Here is a 13,554-nt window from a genome sequence, read left to right as displayed (position 1 = left end):
CGGAGTCGGTGCCGAATGGGGTCATGTTTGGCATGCATACAGTGACACAATCTCATTTTCGTACACCGATATGCGGAAAGCTTATATTCATTTTTTAAGTAAAAAAATAATTTACGAGACATTTATTACATTTCTTACAAAAGAAATGTATAGGATTCGCTCAAACTTTGAAAACTTTTTCCGAGGCCCGGAGGGCCGAGTCTCATATACCAATCAACTCAGTCGACAAAAATTGTAATTTTGTCAAAACAAAGCCGGTTTGAAGCGAATAACTTTCGAACAAGGCAATTACACCGCGTGAGCTAAACAAAATGGAAAGCTTATAAAAATACCTTTCCAACAAGCTATAGATTGTCAAAATCCGTTCACAAGTGGCGGAGATATTAAATATTTTGTGTTTTTATTTCTCGCTTACCAATTTTCACTAACTAAAACCTGTTTTAATCCACCTAGAGGTGCAATTGTGCCTTTCTCATTTCTCAAAACTATGATTTAATAGCTGGTTCGTACAATATAACATGGAAATGTCTTTCATTCTTATTACGCTTGGTAAGTATATATAAGAGCACCTTTTTGCATTCATCGCGGTATCGCTTTGAATCGGAGTTTTCTATGTGATCGCACTCCACAACCCTTAACTCCGGAGCCGGAAGTCGGATGGAGATGGAATTTAATATCAGTTTCCGAGGACGCAACACCTTTCATTTGAGACTAAGTTGATCAACTTGATCTAGCTATTTTCGAGAAACCAATATAACCGTTATTCTGAATTTGGATGCTTCCGGATCCGTCGATGGTGGCCAGTATGGCCAAAGAGACTTTGAATGACTGTTGGTGACCTAGATCTACAAATTCAATATATTTTGGAAAAAATTTCACCTTTTTACATTCATTGCAGAATTCGTTAGAATCGGGATTTGCTGCGTGATCGTACGTATCACCCTGTAATTCAGGGACCAGAACTCGGATCTACATAAAATTCAACAGCAGCTGATGGACCTTTCATTTAAAATCAAGTTTGTCAAAATCGGTTCAGAAAATTCCGAGAAACCGATGTGGACAAATCAACAAATTTTGTTTTGTAACCATACTCTTCAACTCGTAATCCGAAACAAGATGTGGGTTAAAAATGAAATTCAATAGCAACCTATGGGAATATTATACCTTTCATTTGAATCTTAGTTTGTAAAAATCGGTTCAGCCCTCTCCGAGAAACCGATGTTTTGCGATCTCGGCGAACTGAGTCGAATGTTATATGAGACTCGGCCCTCCGGGCCTCGTTTAGAAAGTCGGTTTTGGAACAATTGCATAACCTTTATATATGAGAAAGGCAAAAGAATAATATTTAATTAGCTTAATCAGCATGAATTCAATGTTATCTTCATGTGGAATGGGTTTGAAAGTGGAGGGAATGGGGGGTTAGTAGAGTGGGAGTGGAGGATGCGTCAGAAATCCTTCATCTTATTTCGGTATATGGGGTGGATGAAGGAAATGCGGGCGTGAGGGTGGTCCAAGGGGAGGGGAGTGATGAAGGAGAGAGGTGTAAGGGCAAGGTGGGGGAGGGGCGGCGACGCAATGCTCAACTGCATATTTTGCCTTCCATTTGAGACTTGGTTTGAGAAAATCGGTTCAGTCATCACCGAAGAACAGATGTGACTTTAATTGTGGAATATGCCCGGAATTCCGGACTTCCGGAATCGTCGATAGTGGACAATATATTCAAAGAATGTTTGTTTGGCAATCAGTGATCCAGATCTGCGATTAGAAGTAATTTGGTGACCATTTCAATAGTTTTTAGCCTCTGAGGTATTACGATTGTACCGATTTATATGGTAAATTCCAGTGTATCCTTACTAACATCCCTGTAACTCCGGAAGCAAGAGTCAGAACCGAATGAAATTCAGCAGTAGTCAATGGAATTACTGTACCTTTCATTTGAAATCAATTTTGTAAAAATCGGTAGAGAATTCGTTGGGGAATGGGTGTGATATTAGCTTAGGAACTTGGCGGGTTCCCCGGTGGCGTCATGAACCGTCATAGGTGGCCAATGTGGTCAAAGCTGCTTTGATTGATCATTAGTGATCCAGACCCGCAAACTAGAGTAATGTTACATCTATTTTAATATGTTTTACATCATTTGAACATCATGGTGGTACCAGTTTATATGGGAATTTGCTGTGTGACCGCACTCTTCAACCCGTAAGTCCGGAACCGGAAGTCGGATCGACTAAAAATTCAATAGCAGCTTATGGGAGCCTACCTTTCAGATGAAACTAAGTTTGCGAAAATCGGTTCAGCCATCTCTGAGAAAATTGTGTGAGTTTAAATGACACACACATACACACACATACACACACACCTACATACACACACAGACAATTGCCGATCTCGACGAACTGAATCGAATGGTGTATGACACTCGGCCCTCCGGGCCTCGGTTAAAAAGTCGATTTTTACAGTGATTGCATAGCCTTTCTTTATATGAGAAAGGGAAAAATGAGAACGTTATGTACAGAGTATTGCTTTACTGGTGTTTTAGGGGCAAAACTAAACCGATTTTGAATATCAGGGTATGAAAACAAATCTACGTGAGTCAAGGAATACAATTCCGAAAGTATTTTATGAATTTGCTCAACAATAAATTAACTGTTTCTGGAAAATTAATGTGAAAGTTTACTACAAATAAAAAGAGCGAACTTTTTCCAAAATTAAGGTGTTTTGCCTTTGCATTACGCATTTCGATGAATCGCGGGTTTGAATTTTGATGGTGTATGAATACGCAGATCATCAGATAACTCTCCTAGAAGTTGAAAATAGCTTTTTCATACAATTCATATTATATTACACTTATCACAGTGGTCGCAATGGTATCAAAAAGTGCGTTCAATTAATGGTGCTCTAGGAGTTGATTTTAGCGATTTGGTGTGTTTGGAACATTTTTTCACAATGTAAGCCTTCTTCTTTTGATGTATAATGAATAGTGAATAATCCACCTAAAAGTGAGATAGACAATTTATTTCCACTAACGTTCGATATAGAGTCATAATGTCAATGACAAATTTATAAAAAATTCAACTACGACAAAACTTGCTAAAACTGCAAACTCTCCAAAATGTAATGGTGTTGAGTTAAAGCGCGTTGTTTGTGGCACACAAAAAATCATTTGTTCATTATAACTTTTTTCTGAGATTTTTGCTATTCTTTAAATGTTCTATGAAGTTGTGGAAATAAAAAAAAATACAGATATTTGTTGAAGACGTCAACATTTTTACATTTCCTACAAAAGAATGTATAGAATTAGCTCAAATTTTGAAAACTTTTTTCGGGGCCCGGAGTGCCGAGTTTCATATACCAATCGACTCAGCTCGACAAATTGGGACAATGTCAGTATGTGTGTGTGTGTGGGTATGCATGAATGTGCACTAATGTCATGTAATTATCTCAGCAACCACCACTGAACCGATCTTAACGAAATTAGTTTCAAATGAAAGGCCATTTGACACTATTATTTTTGCTTTTCAATATGTTGTTTACTTTCTGAAATATGGATGATTCAAAACACAAAAAGTTTATAGCAAAAAACTTTTGAACAAAGCAATACAGTCGTACCGTATGCACATAATATATATATATATATATATATATATATATATATATATATATATATATATATATATATATATATATATATATATATATATATATATATATATATATATATATATATATATATACAGGGTGTTTGGTTCATGGTTGAGAATCTCCCTGGGGGTGATAGACTGTCATATTTGGAGAAAAAAATTGTTCTACACATACCATCAAATCTCAACCGTTACAGAGTTATTGAACTTTTTATGTAAAAAACTTATTTGTCTTAAAATACCTCTAACTTTAAAAGTGTACTTTGTATTTTAAATGTTTTAGTTCCATTCGAAAGGTGAGAAAATTTCGCATTGAGTGATGCCCTCACATGTTTCAGCTAATGAGTTTAAGTAGCCTTTTCAAAGTAATTTATTGAAAATTAAACAATTTTAAACGATTTTTCGTTCATTTCTTGAAAATCCTAATAGGTAACCTCATCATTTTAATTATTCGGATTGTTAGTCTTGATGAGCTGCTTAATTCGTTCTTTGACATGATACACTTATCTTTTCTTACTTTCATGATTTTGGGTTATTCAACTTGGATATTTTTATCTCATTTTCACTAGTACCAGCTCTAATTGAAAAATTATGGCACTTATTGTACTTTTTTCTTTTTATTCGAAAGCCAGGAAAATTTTACAGTGAAAAATGTATTAATACCTTTCAGTTAAGTGAATTTAGTATTCTTTTAAAAGTAAATTAGTTTAAAGTTAGTGCTATTATTAGCATTTTCGTTAATTTTCTTAAAATAGTAAATAATAAATATCACCATTATTATCATGGAAATAATGCATCTCAGCAAGTTCTACAGTTCTTTCTTTGACTCCAATCAATTATCTCTTTTGGTTTCGACACAAAATCGTTTTTATCACATCGTTTCATATGCAAAAATAACGATTTCGAACCCACTACATTTGTGGCGAGCTCATGCTGTGTTAACTATTAAATAGCAGCAAAATGAAAAGAGATATAGACAAAGTGTCTAATAAAAAGTTATAGAGAACATTAAGGAGCATCAAATGAACAATAGTAATGATAAATTTTGTTGATTAATAATTAGAATAATTAAAAAACTCTCCAAAAAACACAAATTTTGAGTTATTTCGTTAGTAAAAAATCATTTAGTACACTTAACTAAAAGATATTTGTACATACACTGATAGGACATTTTCTCAGCTTTCCAATGAAATCTTGTAAATAACGATATAAATCATATTTTTTAGATTAGAGTCTTTTAAGCACTTGCAAGTCGGTTACAGTAAAAGTATAGTAATGAAATTACAAAGAAATGAGAAGAGATAGAAATCTGACGTCCAAGAACAAATTATGAATCGTCCTAAAACCCAACTTTTGGATAATGTATATTGCTATAATCATACTTCATTATTTCAAGAAAATTAGCAAAAACCTCCTCAAAAACACTAACTTTTAACTACTTTACAGCTAAAAGGTAATTAAAACTAATTACTTAAAAAATATGAGAACACCATTCAATAGGAAATTTTCTCATCTTTCGAATGGAACTGAAACATTTAAAATACAAAGTATACTTTTAAAGTTAGAGGTATTTTAAGACAAATAAGTTTTTTACACAAAAAGTTCAATAACTCTGTAACGGTTGAGATTTGATGGTATGTGTTGAACAATTTTTTTCTCCAAATATGGCAGTCTATCACCCCCCGAGAGATTCTTAACCATGAACCAAACACCCTGTATATATATATATATATATATATATATATATATATATATATATATATATATATATATATATATATATATATATATATATATATATATATATATATATATGTATATATATGTATATATATATATATATATATATATATATATATATATATATATATATATATATATATATATATATATATATATATATATATATATATATATATATATATATATATATATATATAGGGTGTTTGGTTCATGGTTAAGAACCTCTCGGGGGTGATAGAGTGTCACATTTGGAGAAAAAAATGTTCTACACATACCATCAAATCTCAACCGATACAGAGTTATTGAACTTTTTGTGTAAAAAGCTTATTTGTCTTAGAATACTTCTAACTTTAAAAGTATACCTTGTATTTTAAATCTTTTAGTTCCATTCGAAAGGTGAGAAAATTTCCTATTCAATAGTGTTCTCATATCTTTTAGTTAATTAGTTTTAATTACCTTTTAGCTGTAGTTAAAAGTTAGTGTTTTTGAAAAGGTTTTTGCTAATTTTCTCGAAATAATGAAGTATGATTATAGCAATATCCATTATCCAAAAGTTGGGTTTTAGGACGATTCATAATTTGTTCTTGGACGACATATTCCTATCTCTTCTCATTTCTTTGTAATTTCATTACTATACTTTTCCTGTAACCGACTTGCAAGTGCTTAAAAGGCTCTAATCTGAAAAATATGCTTTATATCGTTATTTACAAGTCGACCCCCATCCAAAAGTTATTTACAAGATTTTATTGGAAAGCTGAGAAAATGTCCTATCAGTGTATGTACAAATATCTTTTAGTTAAGTGTACTAAATGATTTTTTACTAACGAAATAGCTCAAAATTTGTGTTTTTTTTGGGGAGTTTATTAATTATTTTAATTGGTAATCAACAAAATTTATCGTTACTATTGTTCATTCGATGCCCCTTAATGTTCTCTATAACTTTTTGACGTAGGACTTACGTCTTTCTTTACTATACTGGGTGTCATTTCAAAATTTTCAAAACGGATGCGTTACGTACACTTTGAACCTTAATAACTTTTCTCCTACTAAAGGAATTACTAATATTGTTTCGTAAATCGAAAGGAAAACGTTCAACGCTTGCTATTGATACCCTGTTTGCTATGTAAAACTTGTTTAAAAAGTTCAAAAACTACTTTTAATGCGAATTAACATTAATGCTAGAACCTATAAATATGGGTGTCACAGTTTTTCTTAAAGCCAGACGTGCCTAAGCCACAGAGCAGAACACATGTACGTGTGTTGCTCAACGAGAAGCTGCATTTTGACCACCAACCAAATTATAGCTACTGCCTTATCGCTGCCAACCAAGAACTGTCGTCGCCCTGCGTGAAATTCATCGCTCTCAGAAGTGGACAGAGTTACTAATTCGCAAGCTGCTCTTCCAGTGCCTGGTCTGTGAGATTGCACAGCATTTCAAAACCGATCTACTCTTCCGGAGCTCAGCCGTAATGGCCCTCTATGAAGCCAGCGAGGCCTGCCTGGTTAGTTTGTTGGAAGATACCAATCTGTGCGCTATCCATACCAAGCGAATAATCATCATGCCGAGCGGGAAACAGCGAAATAATATTCACAACAAACGGTTCTTATTAGGACAACAAAATCGTTTTCAGAAGAATTACAATTGAAATTTCCATTTCGTGCTTTGGAAAATAACTTCCCTCTTATCAGGTTAGTTATTTTCTATAATAATATCCGAAAAATGTACGATAAAACTAATAAACTGGACGGAAGCAAGAAAATACCTACAAAAATTTGAGTCAGAAAAGTGACATTGACGGAAAAATGCTTCGATCGTGTCTAAGTGTTTGGCAGCTGAAGTTGCCGATTTGTTTTCCAACGTCAATTATTTGCGCTGTGCTGTACGGAACAAACAGATTTTTGCGCGGTTCGTTGGGAAATAATCAAAACAATTGTGTAGTAGATTCCGTAGATTTTACCGTAAATTTTGATAGATTTTGTAAAAGCATTAATTAGCCTGCTTTGATTGGTGTTTTTTGCAAATCTATCAAGAACATTAGTGAATGTGGCAACCCTGCTACTAAGCGAAAGCCACACCAAAAAGAATGATGAAAATATTTCCATTTGTAGCACAAAAGGATGGACTTCCATCTGCACTAAGAAGTTTATAAAAGAGATCGCTTTGCGATATACAATGCTCATTCGATGTGAGCTGCGAAAGGGGAATGTTCGTGTATGTACGCAGCATAAACGAATTCGGGCAAGGTTCGAATCGTTAGAAAGGATTCTCGTCTGGTATCACCAAAAATAGTTATCTGAAAACCGTTCTTTTTAGGATGAAAACATAAAGGAGAAAGAATTGAATTAGAAAGTTCCATTTAAGAGCATGTTCAGGAGTGTTTCAGTTTTAGATTTAAAATTTTGACAGTTCTATAATATAAAACTGAAAATTCTAAAACTGGAACTTTCTGTCCCCAGCAGCAGTTTTAGCGGGTGTTCTATTCAGTTTAAAATTCATGTCTCGCCATGCCTTCAGCGTTACTGCATTCAAATTTATTTTCCCCCAGTCTATCGGGTCTAAGTGTCTGTGCTGAAAACTTTGCATGTATTTAAAACACAGTTCTAAACGTGTTTTAAAATCAGCAACAAATAGAACGGCGTCGTATAACAGTTTTAAATTTTGAAACAAAACTGCTCGAAATAATAAAACAAAACGCTCTGCTGGGGATGTGAATATTTCAGTTCCAGTTCTACTTTGAAACTCCTATATAAAATAAAACCCTCCTGAACATGCCCTAATAACTTGGATTGAGTTTGCGCCTGTCAATTCTTCTGTACATGTACCAGTGATTCATATAAGCAAATGTTTATCAAATTAATCTACAAACCCGAAGGTTTTTGCAAGTCCTAGAAAATCAGTGAATGTGGCAATCTCATTAGACATGAAATTTCCAGTAAACATTCATTCAAAAAGTGCATTGGCTCAAATTATCCATGAATGTCATATGATATGCCCAAGTTTAGTCCTACGTCAACACCGCGGTTATGTCCCGGACATTACCCACTTCTAGTTTTATTTGACACTTTGTCTATATCTCTTTTCATTTTGCTGCTATTTAATAGTTAACACAGCATGACCTCGCCACAAATGTAGTTCGAAATCGTTATTTTTGTATATAAAACGATGTGATAAAAACGATTTTGCGTCGAAACCAAAAGAGATAATTGAATGGAGTCAAAGAAAGAACTGTAGAACTTGCTGAGATACATTATTTCCATGATAATAATGGTGATGTTCACTATTTACTATTTTAAGAAAATTAACGAAAATGCTAATAATAGCACTAACTTTAAATTAATTTACTTCTAAAAGAATACTAAATTCACTTAACTGAAAGGTATTAATACATTTTTCTCTGTAAAACTTTCCTGGCTTTCGAATTAAAAGAAAAAAAATACAATAAGTGCCATACTTTTTCAATTAGAGCTGGTATAGTGAAAATGAGATAAAAATATCTAAGTTGAATAACCCAAATTCATGAAAATAAGAAAAGGTAAGTGTATCATGTCAAAGAACGAATTATGCAGCTCTTCAAGACTAACAATCTGGATTATTAAAATGATGAGGTTAACTATTAGGATTTTCAAGAAATGAACGAAAAATCGATTAAAATTGTTTAATTTTCACTAAATTACTTTGAAAATGCTACTTAAACTCATTAGCTGAAACATGTGAGGGCATCACTCAATGGGAAATTTTCTTCCACCTTCCCAGTGGACCTAAAATATTTGCGTTGCGTTGCGTTGCGTAAGCACGGTATACTTCGTAGATTGCAGACTGATGACTCTCATTTCCAGCCAGACTACTTGAGGAGCAGTGTTTGGGAATAACAATTGATACAGTCCAAGCGAGAGTTTCGCCTGAGAGCCACCATTGCGGGCCACGACCATCTTTACCGTAACTTGGGATGAGAAAGGAAGTGTTGATGTGGTACTTACTTAACGGAAGGCCCCGACTCAGTGACACTCCCATAAGTACCACGGATTGGGTAGTGGGTGGGTTGTTAGTCAGGATTCGCTTCAAGCAAGCGATGCGACTGAGACTATTTTTTAAAGCATGTTTGAATAGTTTATTGACTGTAGGATACGTAAATATTCTAGGCGTTTAAACTCTGGCTAATCGTTTATTGAGATTGTTTCATCGAAAACAACTTGAACTCCGGACAGCCGGCTGTCGGGAGTGTTGTCGACAATGTAAAATGGACCGTAAACAATGAGTTTAAAAGTGGCATGGTGGAACATTAAAAAATTATGTCACGCGAAGATTACCCAATACTAACTCTCTGTCATATTACCACGTTATTTTTCCCCTTGGTCTAATACGAGTCAAATTATTTTAGTTTTTCCTTCATTTTGTAGTAGCACTTTTATGCCGCTACTAGCAAAAGTGTTCATGTTCTATGGAATTTACTATATACATGGCGCAATCGTGCGTGAAACGGCCGATTGCGTCAAAGAACATGAAGTGCTCCCCTTCCATTTATGTCACAATTATTCATATCTCTTCCTCCTAATAGCGTGGTAGAATTTATAAATGATCCTTATTGGTATAATCACAAGCATATTGAGATCATGTAACTTGAAATTTTCCACCTCGTTCGAGTTAAACGTTCCGATATTACAATGAAGACGCGAAACAGAAAAAATACAAATACTGCGTTCTTAAACGATATTAACATCATGCACGAATCAAACACCCCCCGTTTCCAAATAGTACGTACTTATTCTTAGCTCAGTATAATTGACTGATGAGTTAATGGACTAAAAGTAAAGCATTAAATAAGACCATAAAACATTTGTTCCTCGTACTGAAATGATTGCCGAAAATTGGTAATTGGATTTGAATTTATCTTGCGAATTGTCAATTCTCCACCATCATACATAATTCAAAAGTCATTCACTCAGACAAGACCATGCGTATTTCCCACCCGCATTAAAGACCCAGTGGATTCGTTTCCTAGTTGGTCAAATAAACACTAAACAAACAAATAAATTAGTTTGTTCAGTCGAAAGAAATGTCAGCTCGATTGGCATCAACCAGCGGATACGTGTTCCCTTACAGTTCCATCAAATGAAAGTAAATTTAAAATTACATGCGACAAAATATGTACAATTCAGAATATAACGAAATGAAGATTGCTTAAAAAAGATCGGAAAAAATTAGTTGCATAACCAAGGTGGTTCATTTTCAAAGATAGCATATATATAAATATATATATATATATATATATATATATATATATATATATATATATATATATATATATATATATATATATATATATATATATATATATATATATATATATATATATATATATATATATATATATATATATATATATATATATATATATATATATATATATATATATATATATATATATATATATATATATATATATATATATATATATATATATATATATATATATATATATATATATATATATATATATATATATACAGGGTGTTTGGTTCATGGTTAAGAATCTCTCGGGGGGGGTGATAGACTGCCATATTTGGAGAAAGAAATTGTTCTGCACATACCATCAAATCTCAACCGTTACAGAGTTATTGAACTTTTAGTGTAAAAAACTTATTTGTCTTAAAATACCTCTAACTTTAAAAGTATACTTTGTATTTTAAATGTTTTAGTTCCATTTGAAAGGTGAGAAAATTTCGCATTGAGTGATGCCCTCACATGTTTCAGCTAATGAGTTTAAATAGCCTTTTAAAAGTAATTTATTGAAAATTAAGCAATTACAGACGATTTTTCGTTCATTTCTTGAAAATCATAATAGTTAACCTCATCATTTTAATAATTCAGATTGTTAGTCTTGATGAGCTGCTTAATTTGTTCTTTGACATGATACACTTACCTTTTCTTATTTTCATGATTTTGGGTTATTCAACTTGGATATTTTTATGTTATTTTCACTAGTACCAGCTCCAATTGAAAAACTACGGCACTTGTACTTTTTTTTCTTTTTATTCGAAAGCCAGGAAAATTTTACAGTGAAAAATGTATTAATACCTTTCAGTTAAGTGAATTTAGTATTCTTTTAAAAGTAAATTAGTTTAAAGTTAGTTCTATTATTAGCATTTTCGTTAATTTTCTTAAAATAGTAAATTATAAACATCACCATTATTATCATGGAAATAATGCATCTCAGCAAGCTCTACAGTTCTTTCTTTGACTCCATTCAATTATCTCTTTTGGTTTCGACGCAAAATCGTTTTTATCACATCGTTTCATATGCAAAAATAACGATTTCGAACCCACTACATTTGTGGCGAGCTCATGCTGTGTTAACTATTAAATAGCAGCAAAATGAAAAGAGATGTAGACAAAGTGTCAAATTAAAAGTTATAGAGAACATTAAGGGGCATCAAATGAACAATAGTAACGATAAATTTTGTTGATTAATAATTAGAATAATTAAAAAACTCTCCAAAAAAACACAAATTTTGAGTTATTTCGTTAGTAAAAAATCATTTAGTACACTTAACTAAAAGACATTTGTACATACATTGATAGGAAATTTTCTCAGTTTTCCAATGAAATCTTGTAGATAATGATATAAAGCATATTTTTTAGATTAGAGTCTTTTAAGCACTTGCAAGTCGGTTACGGGAAAAGTATAGTAATGAAATTACTAAGAAATGAGAAGAGATAGAAATATGACGTCCAAGAACAAATTATGAATCGTCCCAAAACTCAACTTTTGGATACTGGATATTGCTATAATCATACTTCATTATTTCGAGAAAATTAGCAAAAACCTCCTCAAAAACACTAACTTTTAACTACTTTACAGTTAAAAGGTAATTAAAACTAATTACTTAAAAGATATGAGAACACCGTTCAATAGGAAATTTTCTCACCTTTCAAATGGAACTGAAACATTTAAAATACAAAGTATACTTTTAAAGTTAGAGGTATTTTAAGACAAATAAGTTTTTTACACAAAAAGTTCAATAACTCTGTAACGGTTGAGATTTGATGGTATGTGTAGAACAATTTTTTTCTCCAAATATGGCAGTCTATCACCCCCCGAGAGATTATTAACCATGAACCAAACACCCTGTATATATATATATATATATATATATATATATATATATATATATATATATATATATATATATATATATATATATATATATATATATATATATATATATATATATATATATATATATATATATATATATATATATATATATATATATATATATATATATATATATATATATATATATATATATATATATATATATATATATATATATATATATATATATATATATACGTCGGAATGGTCTTTTGGATATATAAAATGTAATAGTAAAGCGAAAACAATGCCGTACTGTCGCTATAAGTATAACGGACAACTTCCTTTCAGATTTGTAGGTAGTATTTTCTTGGTGTGGCTGTACAAAGTGTTCAAATAAGGTATTTTGTTTTGAATGTTTTATTGCCAATCAATGTGACATAAGATATTGAACTTGTGTGACTTTTTGTTTGGGATTGGCCCCACTAAGAAAAAGCTCAGTTAAATAAAAAACAACTCTTGAATTGTAAGCGCATTTTCTCTCTATTTTGTACCAACCATGAGCAAGCCAAAAAATGTCTTTTTTGAAATTATCAGATGAAACTCAAGAATCGTGAAATCGGCCTTAAATCCCGTTTCTAAGCACAGTTTTTCTCCCTCTCAGTCTCTTCGATTATCATCATTCTGGCAAAGAGCAATTTTTCAGTTGTTTTAATGATTTATTGTATAATATATTTACAATTTTGTCTAGAGGATTTTAAAAATTTCTAAAAAATCTAAAAAGGACTAAAAATTCGATCTTGCGAGAATATTTTTAGATTTTTAAAATCCTTCGAAGAAAATTGAAAAAAAAATCACGGGAAATGTCTATTTTTAGATTTTACCGAGTGCATACTGCATTTCACTTGTTACCGAGCTGAACTGTTGAATTTACAGATTTGAATTGTTTTTTGACGAATCATTCAGTTATTCCTAAACGTCCAAAAAGAACCGATACACCAGTATTTTAATAACAGAACTTTTGTTTCGTTTTACCGATAAGCACCGCAAAAATTGACAGCTGAACCAAACTT

The sequence above is a fragment of the Topomyia yanbarensis genome, chromosome 2 (genome assembly GCF_030247195.1).
Source record: "Topomyia yanbarensis strain Yona2022 chromosome 2, ASM3024719v1, whole genome shotgun sequence".
Taxonomy (NCBI): Eukaryota; Metazoa; Arthropoda; class Insecta; order Diptera; family Culicidae; genus Topomyia; species Topomyia yanbarensis.
Note: the sequence above shows the minus strand (reverse complement) of the source record.